Below are 17,625 nucleotides of genomic sequence, written 5' to 3' on the forward strand. Positions count from 1 at the left end.
AAAAGTCAAATGAAAATACAGAGGTATGCTGCTATTGTGTGTGTGTGTGCGTGCTTTTATACATCACATATTTCCCTTAAAATTGACAAGATGACTTTCTCAGACTAGATACAGTACATTGCTATTAAACATTTGAAATATATTCAATATGGAGGGTAGCAACTACCCCTCTAATTTCACCCCCTCCAATTCATTCAACTGTTCTTCAAAATTCTAAGTTAGTGTTCTAGAACTCCATTGCCTTCCATTAGCAGCCATGACTGTTACATCAGCATTAGAATGTGCAGTTAAGAACATTCTATTTGCATATTTGTGATCCAAGACCTTAAAGGGATAGACTCTCTAATGCCAGTTGTGTTGAACCTTGTTGGCTCGGAGCAAGGCCTGATTTCGGTGGGGCGAAGCACGCTGATGAGCAAGCGCACCAGACAGGACCTGTCCCACCGCTGGAGCGCTACCCCCCCCAAGCCAACTCTTTCAGCGCCGAGTGCCAAACCAAAGAGGCAGCGGGGGCCATTTTAAGGTCGTTGGCGTGACAGTGGCTCGGGGCTGAACCCACTGCCTTACAGGATCGGGGGAGGCACCACAGCCACAAGCCCACTGAACCAGAATAATGAACAATACACACAACCACTGCTACCTACCTTCACCCTGTGGACTGCCTGCAACGCTACAAATATAGATCATTACAGTAATAAACGACTAGCGGCTGGAAAGTCCTAATTAAATGTGTAAGATTCGTGTTCATATCATATCATCATGACATTCATTTCATACTACCTCTAACTGTTGCATTTACATGGGAGGTTATCGTCCAACTGGACTATTAACAGTGATGGGAGTCGTCCCCCCCCAAAAAAACATGTGAGGAACCAGTCGTGTCTCCACGTGACAGCTGTGCATAATATAAAATAAAGACACTGCTGTTTCAATGAAAAACTGCATTGAAATACAGATACATATACAAGCATTTAAGCTTACCACATCAGTTTACCACAACGTCTGAATCAATGTCCCTAGAATGCAAAACAGAATGACTGTTAGTTGTTGGTAAATGTTTGCCACATGCTGCATAGCAACTGAGGCTAGAAGCCTTGAGTGTGCAGGCTGTGTCATTTTACCATCGGTAATGTACGTTAACCGAGCGTGCGAATGCCCGTGAAAAATTGCTGTTGACGCTTCTGTCAGGAAAAGTGTGAATCAGAAGGTGATAAAGAAAGAAAAAGTTAAAAACCTTACTCCCTTTCCTCTCAGCCAAAAACTTTTTTGAAGATGTACGTGAAGACAATGCATACATTTACCATAAAATTCTCCTAAAAGAGAAAACCTCGCCACACGATCGAATTCCGACCCACTTCCTCATTTAATTTGTGCTTTGTGCAATAACCGCCGGGCCCCAGCCGAGACAGAGACTCCGTCAGCACACTCACCGGCGTCGGTGTGGCTTACCCTCTGAGCAAACTCGCTAAATAAAAAATAAACACGATCCCATCTCCCTTTTTCTCCGGCTACACCTTTTTTTCTATCCGAGCGCGCGTTGCCATGGTGACGGCCGAACGCACATGTCGCATGCATGCGCGCGCAGTGCAGAAATGCGCTCGACTCCGAACGCTAATTCTGCATTTTTAATGCGGTGGAGGCCGGGGAGGGAGCCCAAGAGCACTCACAGGAACCCTGGAGAAGACACACGTTAACCCCCCCCCCCCCCTTCTCTCTCCCCCTCTCCTGATTCCACTTTACTCTGATTTACTTATTCATCCCTTCCTTCCACCACCACCCCACCCCACACCTTCAAAGTAGCGGGTTAAATCTAGGGCATCAGGCTTTTCCTCACGGAGACTGTATTTCTTACACACACGTATATAAATATTTGCATAACCCCTTACAGGTCTTCACATAAGCCCTCATCAGGGGCTGCTTCTTCATTCAGCTTCTGCTGATGATTTCATCGTCTCACACGTCCTGAATAAGACCGGATTTTAAACTTAAACCCTTAGACCTACACCAGTTTCAACATTACTGCTCTTCTTCATGGATGCATATGTTTCTCATGGTTTTCTGTAGGTTATCTATTTTACTGCAGCACACTATAGTAAATACACACACACACACACACACACACACAGAGTACCTCGGTAGTATTTGGGACATGTATGTCCGTATATTAAGATATTTGGCAATATTCAATGAGTACATCAGCTCTTTATCAATGAACATTGTGGCTGCTACGCGCTACTTCAACTTTCAAATACTGGACATCGGAAGATTCTACTCCATGACAAACCTCCGTGAACAACAAGCGATCCCATTGGCAGACTGGGCACCTGCTCCCGTGACCCAGCCAATCACACGCACTCGGACGCATCCGTCACCATCACGGCTGATTGGCTCATTCCTGGATAATCCCGTGTGTTATTCTAGGTACGGTAATGCGTGATTACCACTAACACACTAACGGGGAGATATGTGAAACCAGCTGGAAGAGACCCTGGGTCTTTGTATCACGCGAAAAATATGAGGGATGTAAAGCTGGGGCAGTGCAGCGAGCTAATGACCCGCCTGGAGCTCCTCCACAAGGCTTACCGCCAAGCATTACCGCCAACGTTAGCGCTGAAGAGCCTGGACCGCGGCAGCAGGGAGGGAGGGGCCCCACCGCGGGGCCTCCTTCAGTGAGGGAGGGGTTCACACCGAACCCGCCAGCGCGGGACGGGCGGGCCGACAGGGCGGGAAGAAGAAAGGAGAGCGGGGAAAAAGAAAGGAGTAAAAGAGAAAATAAATATGGAACGGGCAGAAAATACTGTCTATAAAATACTTTTTCATCAGAGAGAAGAGTGTTTCTACATAGTTGGATACATACATAAGAAAACTCCCACTATAACTGAAGTTAACTTCTAACGCTTTTGTCAGATGCTGCTCTGGGTGATCCAATCAGAGCTTTGTTGCCAGCAGCCCACTGCAGACCCAACCAACGCATTCCCAAGATTCATCAGCAGCAGCAAGCAGAGCCCTTCCCCCCCCAGCCGCCAACCCCCACCCCCCCACATACACTCTCCATCCCATGATCCTTTGCATGGCCTGCAGTGCAGTTCCCCACGCCACGCCTGACTGGAGCGATAACCGAGCTTGTCCTCAGCACTGAAGCCTGATGAACTAAAGGCCTCTTGGTGTGAGGTGGCAGTTATGCTAACCTGCGTCTTACAGGCTCTCCCTTCTGTATGGGGGAGGGAGGGAGGGAGGGAGGGGGGCCTGGGGAGGGGGGGTTTGTCCCCTTTTAAAATTTCTCTGAAAGAAAAAGCGAAAACTTCTACTGAATGTTCATCACCAGCTTCCACAAATACTTGAGTTTAAATACGATAAACAAAAAAGTAATTTATGGGGCAGTGCAGCTATACGTTTTTTTCATTTTCACAACTTCCAGCTGAAGTAGTTTTGCAAGTAATTGGATCTAATTGACAATTCCAGGCCATGGGCAGGGTCATTCCCCTCTTTTTAAAAGAATAATCTGAGCTTCCTTAATGCCAATCGTTCCCACCTCCTTCAATTATATTCCTCATAAGCTTACAATTACACAAACTGAGCTAATTACCTGTCACTGCTGTCTCGTTAAGTTTAGTCCCCGATTTATAGTTCGGTCAACAGCTCCTCCATTTCCACCTCCTGCCAGGAACGGGCGGGGCTGTCAGCTCACAGATTCACCCTGGTCCCTTCGGCCCATTGGGTCTCTGGTCCCTCCGGGTGATTGGACCGTTTGCACGAAGTGCTCATGTGACATCACCGTATTCTTTCTCTGATAGATGTGTAAAGGCACATGTTGAGCCAGCATGGATTCTTTGTGCCGTCCTGTGGACCCGAAAGCATAGAGCCCAGTCAGACATGGCTGACCTTTTCAAAAATGTTTGGATTCCAAATCAAACAAATTGTTTACTTTTGTCCTTAAGTCTGGTCTTTTGAGGGGATTTTTACAATTTGACAACAGACATGCCAACATGTTTGGATCAGGGACTCGATATAGCAATCCTATTTGTAATCAATAATAAATAATAAAATCAACACTTTAGTAAGCAATACTATAGCATTTATAGCAACCGTTTAGCCCACATAACTTTCACATCTATTGAAAATAACCAACTCTTGCACAGATTTTCTCCATATAATTATTTCTCATTTTTTCTTCATTTTATTCGAAAGGGGTCCTTTTTTGATGCAGTCAGACAGCTCGTCAACTGGCGATCGCATCAGCATGAGCTGAACCGTGATCTGATACGGCGCAGAAAGAAAAGTTACATAATTTTGAGTCACAGGACTGCAACACAATGAGAGTGGCTGCAGACGTGGGGGGTGTGTGTGTGTGTGTGTGTGTGTGTGTGTGTGTGTGGGGGGGGGGGTGAGGAGGGTTTCAGAGAGCAGCATCGTCTGAGCATCACACACTGTGGATGTGAATAATAAAATAACGCACGTGACCCACGTGCCCGTGCTCTGTGTATAATGTGGACACTGTCTCCGGGAAGAATAAACCCCAGGCATCTCAAAAAGGCCGCACGGTTGTGTTGTGTTCTGCCTGACACAGTGCAGTATTGCTCGCTGCCTCCCTGGCCTGGACACCCTTGTAAAAGAGATATTCATCTTAACTGTTGTGAAACAAAAAATAATTTTTTTTTTTTCATTAGGAGCTGGTCACAAATGCTGATAGGACAACTGGAGTCAATGCGTGTGCCGAGCAGAGATAACATATCAGTGGGGGTGTGTGTGTGTGGGGGGGGCGGTTGGTGTTTTAAACCATGGGTGTACGACGATCTGCATGCATATTGCCAACACAGACATTCGACAAGTCCACAGCAAAGCCTCCTCTCCTCCTGGGCAAAGGAAGGAAATGCTTACAGATGAGCTCCTGAGGTTCCGATATGAGTGTTTTTTTTGAAGGGGGGGGGGAGAGAGTGAGAGGAGGGGGTCTGGAACAGCACCAGCACTACTTTTGTCTTTTTTTTTTTTTTTTTGAAGAGTAAATCCTCTGTGTTTCTCGGCTAATTAGCTTCCGTCTCGCCCCCCCCCCCGTCTTGCCCCCCCTGTCACGTCCGTAAGTGCAGAGTAGCAGGAGCTCAGCCGCCGGCCCATGAGGTCATCGCTCTCGCCCGGGCCTGGATTACGGCACCGGAGGGGTCCGGAGGAGCGCGCATCGATCCGGCCCGGCAGCGGCGGCCACTTTAAGCCCCGCCCACCAGGGCCGCCGCTCAAACCGCTTAAAGCCGCCATCCTGTGCGTCTTCCGCCATCTTTAACGAGCGCCCGAACGGCTTCGCGCTGTACGACGCGACTCATCCCCCGCGTTATCAGCTCAGCGCACCCACAACGTGAGACCGCTTCAGACCGCTAACGCTGAAGATCTAAAGGGCATACGCGGGGGATTTCGTGCGGAGCCTGCCGAGACTACAGGGCCTGTTAAACCTGCACTCGCTGCCCGCATGGGGAAAAAAAAAAAAATCAAAATGGCTGACCATCCTGGCACTGAAGCTGAAGGTCGGGAATGGAGAAACTTCTGGAATATTAGCAGTTAATTTAGTCATTTCTCACAGCCAGTGGGGGGTCATATAGGGGGATAAGTTGGGACGATTCCAAGGGCTCTGACTGACAGGGGCCTTCCAAAAAAATATTAGAACATCGGATCTTCTGGGGTGGTGGGGCCCAGTGTGAGATATTTTCATGGGGCCCAAAACCCCTGGTTGTTGCGCCCCTGATCACAGCACTTCCAAGCATAGACCATGGGGGGGCCAAGATCACATCGCACAAGGACGGCATAAGCCCAAAAAGAAGACTGCTTGCATTTGCGCACCCTGCACATTCTCACAATGCACTGCAGCAGAAAACGGCACCGAACTGGAACTGGAATCGTCCTGTCGTTAAAATGGCGACTTTAATAAACCGCAGCTGCCAGCACTCAAGCAGCCACTGTTATGACTCGGCGTCAAACCCCCCCCCCCCCCCCAATAGTGTCACTGACCGCGTGAACCGCTAACCAGGAAAACTCCATCGGCCGTAAACGGTGGTCTGAAACGCCGCCGCTCTCAGCTGCCACGTTGCTTCCTGAAATATTTGGCGGATTCATCCCGGCTATAATGACGCCACTTGCTACAAAGAGCCGCGGTGTCACATTCGGTTGAAGGCAGTCCAGCCACATGATTCGTTCAGACAACAAACACACCCTCCGGAGCTCTCTCACCCCCCACCCTAACCCCCCCCACATTCGCTCACGGTGACTTCACCTAATTCAGTCTGCGCTCGGGCTGGATTTGTGTAATCATGCAAGGGGGGAAACATCTTCAGACCATTCTCAGCTTTGGAGTGTTAAGAGAGTGGGTAGTCCACATCCCACGTTAACTCTTCCATCGCGCGTGCAGCTTTGGTGAAACCTTAAATCGGTTTTCCAGCGCCGAGCGATGCGTCCGAATCCTGTTCTCCCTAATCAACCGCGTACCTCTCTCCGCCGTTACAGTTCAGGACCCCAGGATGTGAGTTTCTATTGCCGGTATCTGCTCTATACCTTTGTTCATCTCCTCTCTCGTTTCCTCAGGGGTGACGTTCGCGTAATCAAAGGGCATCTTTTCACGGCCGTCGCTAAAGTGGCGGAGTGAATTTAATATCCGATTGCGCTCGGCGGGAACATGCAGGGAGAGCTCTTGCACTCGTTCGGGCTGTTATAACACGGCTGAGCCGGACGCCGTAGTTTAGTCGGTTAAACTGCAGTGTCCGCCGGTGCACTCACATGTGCCAGCGTGACAGCTAAAGTAGCCGCGTGCGCCGCGGCCATGTTCCCCGCAGCAAGCCCACGGGCCTCCCCCTCCCCCCTCCCCCCTCCCCCCCTCCTCCGCCCGTCCACCCGCCCGCCGCTTCCGTGCCGACTCCTAAAGTGTTTTAACCACAAGGCATCCTCCCGCGTCGGCGCATTAAGCCACACGAGCGAGCAAGAGCGAGAGAGAGAGAGAGAGAGAGAGAGAGAGAGAGAGAGAGGCACTTACTTCAAATCGCGATTTATGTTTTATTCCTCCCGCAAATTTCGAAAGCGTCTAGACTGAAGAGCGGTGAGCTGAAAACTTGGGCTCGTGGCGCGAGGGCTCGCTGACTGAGAGAGAGAGAGGACCGCAGCTTCCAGCCCGGCGGAGATCCTGGCGAAGGTGACGGCCTCTCGGTGGAACCTCCAGTTGCTTCCGGAGTGCAGGGAATAGTGGAATGCTCACAAGAAGTTGATGTTCAGACTGATTCACAAGGTGAATAAGTATAAAGGGGCCCAGTATCTTGCCAGTGGTTATTCCACCATTGCCCACTTAGGCAAACATGTAGCTGAGAGTGTAGATGTGAAGAGGATCATGGGAATGCACTCCCTTATTCACAGTGACCCCGCTTTTTGGTTTGTAGCTAAAAGGGCCCTGAGCCCATCAAATGCACGTTGCTCAGTATCAGGGCAAGTCTTGACAAACACATGTGACCACTGCCAAGCTGGAAAAAAAGTTTTAGAATCAGAGTTTAAGGGTCACCCTACTCTAGGAAAGGCATAATGCTCATGTTATTATATATTTTTCCATTGACTCCTATGAGGAGTTCACCAAGCAGCTTTTTTTATTTTTTTATAATTTAATGCTTAGTGTATAAATTAAGATTCATAATCTTCAAAATGACATGGATTCCATAATTTACAAAACAGACAAATCCTCTTCATTTATCTTAGGTTCCAAGCATGCATTTAATTTACAGTTACAGCAACGCAATTTTGTATGGCTGAGCGCTTGAGACTATTCTGCATTATATAAGAACATCAGAAACGCTGAGAGGAAGAGAGTGGGACAGCACTTGCCTCAGGGCGGAATCTAATTGAACTAAATTTACTTCTCTACCTTTCAGAAAAGCTAAAAGGACTGTATAATGAAAAAAAACTGTTTTATTCAATTGGTACTCCATTATAAGCCACTCTGAGCAGCACGCTGCAAAATACACTATAAAGCTCTATTTATTGAACACTTAGAGGCCTTTTAATTTGTTAACAATTCATGGACCACATCTGCTGTGGACATTTCTGAATATGTGTGTGTGTGTGTGTGTGTGTATGTAGTAATTTTACTGTTATAAACTCAAGCACAATTTTGAATGAAGGCTATTTTTACCATAATTTCCTTTTCCAAGTGAGTTCCACAGAATGTCCCATTATATTACGAATACACACACAAAAATCTAATTTTGCACTGCATTACCCTTAATTAATTATCCTCAACTTAGTATCTATTTTGTAATTTAGATCCCCAACACATCAGGGGTAACTGTATAATTCAGCTGAATCTGGGTTGCTTCTCTCCAGAATTGGACGTTTCACTCAACCAAATGATCTAATTATGGTTCTTTTTTCAGCATCTGTAGTCATTACTTTTTTCAGTTGGCCCTTTGACTTGAAAGTGTTATGCAGCCTCTAAAATTAATTCTAGAGACTGCATAATACATTTCATCATACTTAACAATACATTATAATTGCTTGAAGTTGAATATAAAAACTTTCTGGATATGCATTGCAACAAAATGCATCCATATTTTCGCTAATGATGCAACAACATAGTTTCATATTTATCATTTATGATACACAGCATTGGGGCTTAACACAACTGGACTAGTGTTAGTGTAAAAGATTCACTTGTGAAAAATGAGACAGAACTATTTTAAAGGATATTGTTGGGTGTGCCTGTATCACGCTGGGTATTAAAGTAGTGCGAGAGCATATCCCGTTTGCTGACTTTTCCAAGAGGCCCAGAGTGTGTAATTTCAACCAGGACTTGATGGATCAAACATGGATCATACTGAATGCCCTCACAGATCATTCAAACTAAACTCATGCTTTGGCATAGTATCTGATAATAAACAACAGAACATAGATCAATGATTCTAATGTATATGATTTCAACAAAGGTTACGGGGGGCGAGAGGGGGTGTATAAAGCTATCCGTTATCTCGATAGCGTTAAAAGATTATTTCAGAGGTGAAAAATGGCAGCATACTGTTCAGTGAATCAGTCCAACAAATGGCAAAAAAAAACCCTGCGATTTAAAGTCACTTCAGAAAATGGCCTTAAAATACTATGAACAGAGGCAATAGGTACACTATTTCGTACTTAAAATACATTATTTGGGGGGGAGTATGGAGTGTATTTGCCTCTCAGAATGTGTGTGTGTGAGAGCTGTGCAGAACACTTGTCCTTCTCCCGACGCCAGACTGCTGGGACAAAAATAAAAGCGTTGGAAAATAAAAATCTAAACTAAATGAAATCAACACTCTGCCCTTGATAACAGACTGAGCAGTTAAATTACTTTTGGGGTCAGGTCCAATCTACAGGCCTCTTTTCCCCTTCCTCTAATGTGTGGCGACTCAAGGTCCTCGCGGTCCTGGAAAAAAACAAAATCACACAAGTGGAAAAAGAAAAATCACCGAAGTTCCCGTCGGATGTCCTTTGCGGCCATCGCAATGACCACGTTCGGTCGTCCAGTGCGTTTTTCCAAGAAAATTAATTCCGCAAACGAGCAGATTTTACAAGACCCCCCCCCCCCCACTCTGCACGACTTTGTCTGTTATGTTTAGGCAACAAACAGAAAGAGTGACATCACCTTACCCTAGCTCAACCTGCACTGTTATAGTCGAGGAGTTTCTAACAATGCCACCCCTTTTTGTCCCCTCTGGGCTTCCATGGATTCGCTCAACTTTACTCAGGATTCTGTAACAAAGCCCAGGGCTCATCGCCGCCTGCTGAAGAGGTTGTCTGCACATGTACAGGCACAGTAATTACTCCAGCTGAACAAGCAGACCCGGATTGGAGATGACACTGAACCATTATCAGAAAATCAAGTGCTGTTTTTTTTTTTTGCAATTATGCTAGTATGGCTGAGCACGGTGAATCGGGTCTTTGTTTACTCGGGAAAGTTAATTTACCCACAAACCGTATGACTTCTACAATCTCGACACCGCACAGTGAGACAGTTCTTTGTGGGGACGATTTTTGGCCAAGGTGCTGGTTCTACTACAGCATGCTGTTTTTGAACGTGTATTCATTAAAAATGATAAAGACAGAACTGCATCAGACTATTCTGTAATTTTTATTTTTACTGAATACGTTCAAGTCTGTTCATCCCGCTGACAAACCGAGTAATCTCCTCTTGTTTGGATAAAAACTAAAGACTGAGATTTTTAAAAAGCAATATGGTGTACTTTGGTGGATTGAAAGAGTTCAAATAATTTCAATAACTTCATGAAAAGGTGCATTCCAGCTGAGATATGAAGCGTTAGCATTACTAGCAGCGGCCTACCTGCCGATTCGCCGACACTAATCCAACATGGCAGCCCACAGCAACGACACCCCAGTCTCCCAGCCTCCCCAAGCTGCCGCTGACCCCTGACCCCCGACCCCGTCTCACATGGGCAGCCGGGGGATGGGAAAGGGGTCAGGCCACGGCGAGCCTGCTCTGAACTTTCAGACATGTGACCTCCTCTCCCGCGCGGTCCGCTCTCGCCCAGAGAGCACACGCCACAAGCCCCCGCGTTTCCACTTTGATCAGCACACGCCACGCTCAGTTTACCTTCAGCGTGCGTCCAGTCAGGTGTGCCTAAACTACCCCCCCCCCCCCCCCTACACACACACACACCCTTACCCACTGGGCACACACACACAGGTCTCTCAGCTATGCGCCAAAGATGAATAGATTCATGTTTCTCCTAAAGCATATATTCTCCCCCTCACCCCCATCCCACAGTGTTAAATGGAATGCACTGAATGCCTATTGCATTTTAAAAATATGGTAAACGGTTCATTCGCAGTCGCACCTGCACTTCTCTCAAGGTGGCGATTATGCCTTTCCTTCATATGCGTGTCAGAATCAGTGGATATCCCGTTTGGATGGGATGACAGACTCCACATTTTTTTTCATACAGCAGTAAAACGACTATCAAATGAACAATGGCTTTTTATGCAGCGTACTCAGCTAGTATTTCTCATTCCACCAAGTTTGGCACAAGTGCCCAGGACCGCACAAACAAACTCCTCACGACTACAGAGGGCGGAAAGTGGATCGAACCCGGTCCCCTTGAAGGTCCTCCCGCACATCCCCCAATCAAACCACAGTTCGAGGGGGGGGGGTGCGCATTTTTTGGGCTGAGCTGTCGGTAAAGTGAAAAAGGAACCGCACGAGTTTGTCAGTCCGCCTCTCTTCAGGAAGCCAACGGGGCTCCCAGCGACGGGCCGGTTCCGCCGTACGAATCAATTTGTCTCCACTGACGGAAAATAATTGCAAAGCAAACAAATTATCCGCGCCACACTGAACCTGCCCCCCCCCCACTCGAGGGGAAGCGGTGGCGGGCTGAAGAACCGCACGGCTTTTTAAACACACAGCTTTTCTTTTCTGTCTTTTTTTTCCTCACCATCACGCCGTCTCACAGATGAATTCTGCGCCGGCTGGAAGTGGAGACACAAGGCCGGGAGACTCTTAAAGTGGCGGCGCCTGCATTATGCATGCGGGGCGTTTCAGACGAGGCCCGGTGCGTGGCCAAGCGGACGCGGATCGAAAGCGACAGCCGTGCAGGGCCGGCGCGAAGTCAGCAGACCGCGGGCGTCAGGAGCGTCCCGTCAGCGACGCGTTCCCACCAAAACCGCTAGCGCTGCCGCCTAGGGTTCGCTCCAAACTATAACTGGAACCGTTTCCATTTTGAGGTTCAGCTACAGCTGATTTTGACCAACCCTTCAGGGGTAGTCTAGTGCAGAGTGACTACAGTAAGACTTCTGTACCCACTGAAGAAAGGGTTCCAAAAGGTTCCTCTGTGTCTCCATAGAGAGTTCTTTGCCAGGCTAAATCTGGAAGCTTTCACAATTTTCACACCTACCAAACAGGGTTCCACAAATAACATAAAAAGGGTTCTCCGATGGAGATAACCCAAAGACTCCCCCCCCCCCCGCCAGGTGAAAAGGTTTTGCGCCAAAGTGAAAAACCTGCAATCACTTGTACATACAGCAAATTTCCCCGCTGTGGGATTAATAAAGCATTATCTCATCTTATCTTAGACCCTGAGCGAGAGATTGCCATACAGTCATAGGCCTTGAGTTAGACTGTCATACAAACATGCCCGAGAACCCGACAAGATGGAATCATAACCAACAAGCTGAGAGAGAACTGTAATTATCCCTTCAGAACCGACACAGCAGAAGTGGTGTGGACCGCATCTGTGCCAGCAGCCCAGGTTCGGGTCATGTGACACGCGCCGCCCCTTCGCGGGCGCAGCCACGGAAGCGCCAGCGCGGGACGTCCCACACACGCAGCGCTGGGGAGATGACAGATGGACCCGCAGGTTGTAATCCAAGCCCCCACATTAGCGGCCTTAAAGCCGAATTTAAATCTTCGAGTCACGGCCCTCGCCAACCCTCGTGACCAGCGAGCGAGCGGCCTTTCCGCTTTAAACCCGTCCTGCCAGGGCCGCGAAAGCGAGAGGAGTTAAATACAGATGCAAATTAATATTTCATACGGCCCGGCCGCTCCACGGTTGCACGTACGCTCTCTGTGATGGGTTTTTAGGGTCTGCGCGATTCAGCTGGCCAGGAGCCACCCTGCATCAGCCATAAATTAACACACAGTGCATTTAGGATTGACAGAGTAACAGAATATCCGCGTTCATCCTCGATGTAAACTAATTATTTGACAGATATGATAGGCGCTCTGGCTTGCGGTCTCCCCCCGCAGCACTCGGCTAAATTTATCCGTCGGTCGTATACAAGAGTAATCACGTCGAGTACGGAGCAATCAGGCGGTTAAGCAGATCAACAGAACTGTGCGTAATACCTGTGTGCGTTCATGCAAGGGAAATGCAACCAGTGATTTACTGTATTCCGAGCCATGTTGTTTAAACACAGGGTTACATGGCAGCTCGCACCAAATTCAGGCTTAGTATTAATTAGAAAAATATTACTGAACATGCAACGTATGTCACTGGAACGGGACAAAAGAAGCCATAATCTGATAATGTTATAGCAGATATTTATGAAAGGTATAAAAAAAAAAATGTACCAGATACATTCAGTAATGATGGATTGGGATTCAGCCAGCTTAATCTTTGTGTACACATATGAAATATAACCATCATCGGTCTCTCGACAGATAAAAAAAAAACATAAGAGATCATACAGAGGCCAGTGCTTGGAAACTGTCCAATCTCTAACAGTCGTCTGCCAGGTCAGACATACAGAGATTTAAGGGGAGTATTTTAATCTATAAAAGTGCGTTTGTCCATATGGGTCAACGCATGTGTAAAAATGGTACACTAAAATTGTTATTAATGTAATCACAGTATACAGTGATTACATTCCCACGTGTGCACAGAAAGCAATAAACACAATGTCAGAAAATGATAAACAAATAAACTACTCCACCCTGCAAGAACAATCTCTCAATCACAGATTAAATGCTCTGCATATTTCACAAATATATTTCAAAAAGGTAAACTGTGCGATAAAACCAATAAATCAATAAAAAATTGACATCATAAATTTAGAGCCTAATTTACAATGCTTTGTTGCCTCCAGAACTGTATTAGGGAAGTCACAACCCACTCAATCTCCCTTCCCCTTTCTTTTAAATTATGAGAAGTGTTCTGCAGAACCTGCGTTTAGATTCTGAGAGATGGCTCATTGCTACCCTCCCAGCGGTTCTTTTTGCGTTTCTCGTTTTCGGTCAGAGGAGACACCGGTCGACAGATTTGGGGTCGGGCCCCGCCAGAATGACCGTGCACCCCACGGCTGTTCTTGGTGCTCCAGCTGAGCACCCCAAACTTCTGTCAATACATAAACATGGCACTGGGGTTTCCCCAACATGCCGCAGTTTAAAAAGTTCAAACTGAGTTCATGCTGAACGGTAAAATCAGGGGGAATAAGTTCAGTGTCAAAGGCTTTGAGGAGCTGCAGACGCGGCTCGATGAATCGCCTTGGTGTCCGTTAAGAAATCGGCCTTTTCGAAAAGTGCGATTACGATTCAAGAATCCGACATCTTGAAATTTACCTGCTGATCATTTTCAACGAGTGCCATCGAGGCAAACAGTCTCAGCGCTTCACCAGCTCACCGTCACGTGTTGATTCTGGAAAAAAAGGTGATGAACCGGGGAGAAAAGAAACGGACGCACGTTTCAGACCGCTTCCGTTTCCACACATCCCGCAGTTTATGTTCCTTTAAAACACTCGGGCCATCTCAGCGGTGTCCCGAAAAGCAATTAGCAACAAAGGGCCGATTTCACAGGCAAACAAAGAGCCACTGAAGCTAAATTTATTGGAACAGCGATCGCTGAACTCCTTTCACAAATGAGGCAAAGCATTTTAATCAGTTACGCAGCGAGGGCGCTCCCAGAGGAACCCTAAAAGAGCCCAAATAAACCTGCCAGCGCAGCGGCTTCAGGCTCACCCCTTTACACCTGCGCCTCAGTGACAGATAGAGACCTGATCTTAACCGCCCTCATCAGTCAGCTTGGCAGTTATTACTCCACAGCTCAAGATCTGACCAGCGCTTCTTGTGTGCAGTTAGTACCCCTACGTGGTTCTCAATTTACGAGCGTGTGACGGCACATCCGAGTCAGAACGCTTCAGAATTTGAACCAAGAAGCAGGAAGCGACTGATACCCTGTCCAAAAACCTTGCTGAAGTTCCCTGACCAATCAGATGTCACGGGTTCCTGTGATTCTTTAGTTAGTATTTACAGCTTCTGTTTTTCGGGCCACAAGTCAAACGCAGGCATGACCCTCCATGGCATGAAGCCAGAGCCTCCAACCAGGGGCAAGATAATTACCTCACCTTTCCACCATCAGAGGGCGCCACAGAGCTGACTCTTACGTCTGGATCTCAGTCACGAAGTTCACAGCACTGAGGACCATACCATTTTAAGATTATTATATTTACTGACCAAGCAAAGTATTAAACGTGAGCAAGTGTTATTTTCACATACACATCTTGTACAAGCAGTTTACTCAAGATGACCCTAGGAAAATAAGGAAATAGGCCACACTCCAAAGTAAGTGAGCTTTCATTTTCCCTCTGGGTTGTAAGATCAGTGAAAGTAGAATCTTTCCACAATCAATGAAATGTTTCCTCAGAGGGCAGAAAGGTTATGGGAGACAAGAGAACTGTTAAAAGGCACACTTAAGGCTCAGCCAGCTGGCTTGGCAAAGATGTCAACAGAAGTACTCAAGATGTGCAACCTACACTGTCCCAGGGAATACAAGATTAGGGGGAAAGCCATTTTTGTTGATGGTTGTTCATTATTGAGCTTGTCTTCTTCTTGGCAGATTTATTTGTGAATGAATGGGGACTGGGAAACATGAGATTGTACGAGTATAAAAACCTCACCTCCCAAGAGCAGAGTACATTCAAACTGGTGCGATATGAGAGTATGGCCGGACAAAATGACATTTTGCAAAAAAAAAAAAAAAATAGTGAAATTGAAGCAGGCAATACAAATGTGATGCAGAAAAGTATCTTCACTTAAAACAGCATGACGGTTGGCCACATACTGAAGAAGACGGTGTACAGGTATGTTTTCATACATGTCCATCTGTGTGCATGTCATGAGGAGAGTGTAAGTTTTAGTTTTCAACCACTCATGACTGCCACAGAGTCAGTCTAGCTTTCACCAACAATCCCATTTTCAGATCACAGACACAGAGACAGTCGGGCAGCTAACTGGGAAAAGAGGAACCCGACACTGGAAAGCAAATAGGAGCTTTTTTTTTTTTCTGGTTTCTGGTTTTGTTGGGCAAAAAAAGCTTTTTAATAAAAAACACACTTTGGAAAGGTTCTATCACCCGAGGAGATCTCTGAGAATCGCCGCGGTGCTTAAGTATTACCCTTACACAGTGTTCCAGATGAATATGTAAATAAATAATACACCGCCATAAAAAAAAAAAAAAGAGGCAGTTCCTCGACAGCCGCTAAAACGGAGCCGCGCTTCCACTTACCGCCAAGTGGGGCCGCAGACCATCGAGGCCTAAAAATCACACCCTTCTGCCGAACCATGTGGCGCCCGTCAGGTCCTGGTGGGTGAACGGCGCCTGCAGATCCCACAATGCCCCGTTTCACAACGACGACAAAACACTCAGCTCCGCCAACGCTTCACACGTCCCACATTTCACGCGTCCTGCTGAACGGTATCGCGTTTAAACGCTTATTGTACAAAATACAAAATATTTTGACATGTACAAGTGCCTACTGACAGAGAAATCATGTGCATAAAAAAATACACTATATACTGAAGGAAAACATGGCCTTACATTCATAGTGCTACTTTTTTTAAAGACATGGAACCATGTTTACATTCTGTGAATTCCCAAGAGCAAATTTCACGCCCATGTTTACCTTTGCAGAAACAATTCTGCACATTTTAAAACTATTGGTCTACATTTAAATGCAACATGATTACATTCAAATACAGTATATGATTACACTATTCACAATCATAAATCATCATAAACACTCTATCGCACTTGCATTAAGCTGATGTTTGACCTGTACCTGGAAGCTGTCACATACATACATATGTTTTGAAATTGAAATCGTTGTTTGAATGTGTTATACAAAACAAAAAGCACAGTAGCAGTTAGACTGACGCCTTTGGCTGCTACTCCACCTGCTGGAAGGGTTTCCTGTGTTATAGTATCAATACAGGATTGGGAAGTGGACAAATCTTTAATTATACTCTGGCGCCCCCTTCTGGCGATTGCTAATTTTAAAAAGACAACGAACACGAAATGACATGGCCTGTACTACGGGAAAAGTAGCTTTAGCCTGAACAGTATTATTACGTTATGTTTTAGGTCGGGCCAGGCTACACACAGATCTTTCTAGAAATGTCGTTTGGAATGCTTAGGCGTAGGAAACATTTGTTTGTAAGGAATGTTCAGCGTTCACTGTTGTGAAGGCGAAAGTTAGGTAGGCTACTATTCTATCCCTTGGTATATGAGAAAAGAGCTTATTTTTAAATGAACGTGCCTTTGTTTTACCAAAACATGGTAAACACTGCCTCCCTTCTGTAATTACAGAGACGAGTGGCTAACAATAATCAGGCTCAACCGTTCATTTAAACTGTAGAATTCGACAAATTCAGTTAATGAATTTGGCTGTGCATCAATGTGGCTGCACACAAGTTAACACAATCTTCTGCAGCTGACACGCAGGGATCAATATTTTAAAAAAATATTTGTTTTCACAACTGCGGTTGTATGGCTTTATGCGTGCAACACATGCCTTCGAACACTTGCTAACTTACCGGTCGTTGTTGCATTCCACACTTGCCAAAACATCCACTCGTTCTCAAACGAGATTCAGGACGGATATCCCGGTCATGTGGTCTAGCCTCCCGGTTCTTCAATCGAGCTTCATCGATATATCAGGCGAAAGCAATCACAATGGACTAAACAAACGTCAATCAATACAATATAGGTAACAAATGCGCCTTTTAATTAATCGTATAGCTTGTTATAAAAAAAAATTATCCCTAAAGCATTTGTTTTAATTATCGTTTTGAAATTAAATCCAGTTGCACCCATCGTTGTATTGACTATATAAAGACATCATTTTTGAAAATCT

General features: G+C 46.2%; 1 long non-coding RNA gene across 3 annotated transcripts in view; it reads right to left on the reverse strand.

Moving 5' to 3' along the window:
- Window positions 1–17,467, reverse strand: part of LOC135254433 (uncharacterized) — a 64,781-nt gene extending 47,314 nt beyond the window's left edge. Inside the window, exons 1-2 of one of the 3 annotated variants that reach the window (XR_010329886.1) lie at window positions 17,306–17,467; window positions 15,999–16,177 (exon numbers count right to left, since the gene is read on the reverse strand). This is a non-coding gene — a long non-coding RNA (uncharacterized LOC135254433). Of the gene's footprint in view, window positions 1–15,998; window positions 16,181–17,305 lie in introns of all 3 variants that reach the window. The other 2 variants (XR_010329885.1, XR_010329887.1) reach the window with 2 other exon arrangements.
- Between the last annotated feature and the right edge of the window lie 158 nt (window positions 17,468–17,625).

This window comes from Anguilla rostrata, chromosome 5 (assembly GCF_018555375.3).
Source record: "Anguilla rostrata isolate EN2019 chromosome 5, ASM1855537v3, whole genome shotgun sequence".
Taxonomy (NCBI): Eukaryota; Metazoa; Chordata; class Actinopteri; order Anguilliformes; family Anguillidae; genus Anguilla; species Anguilla rostrata.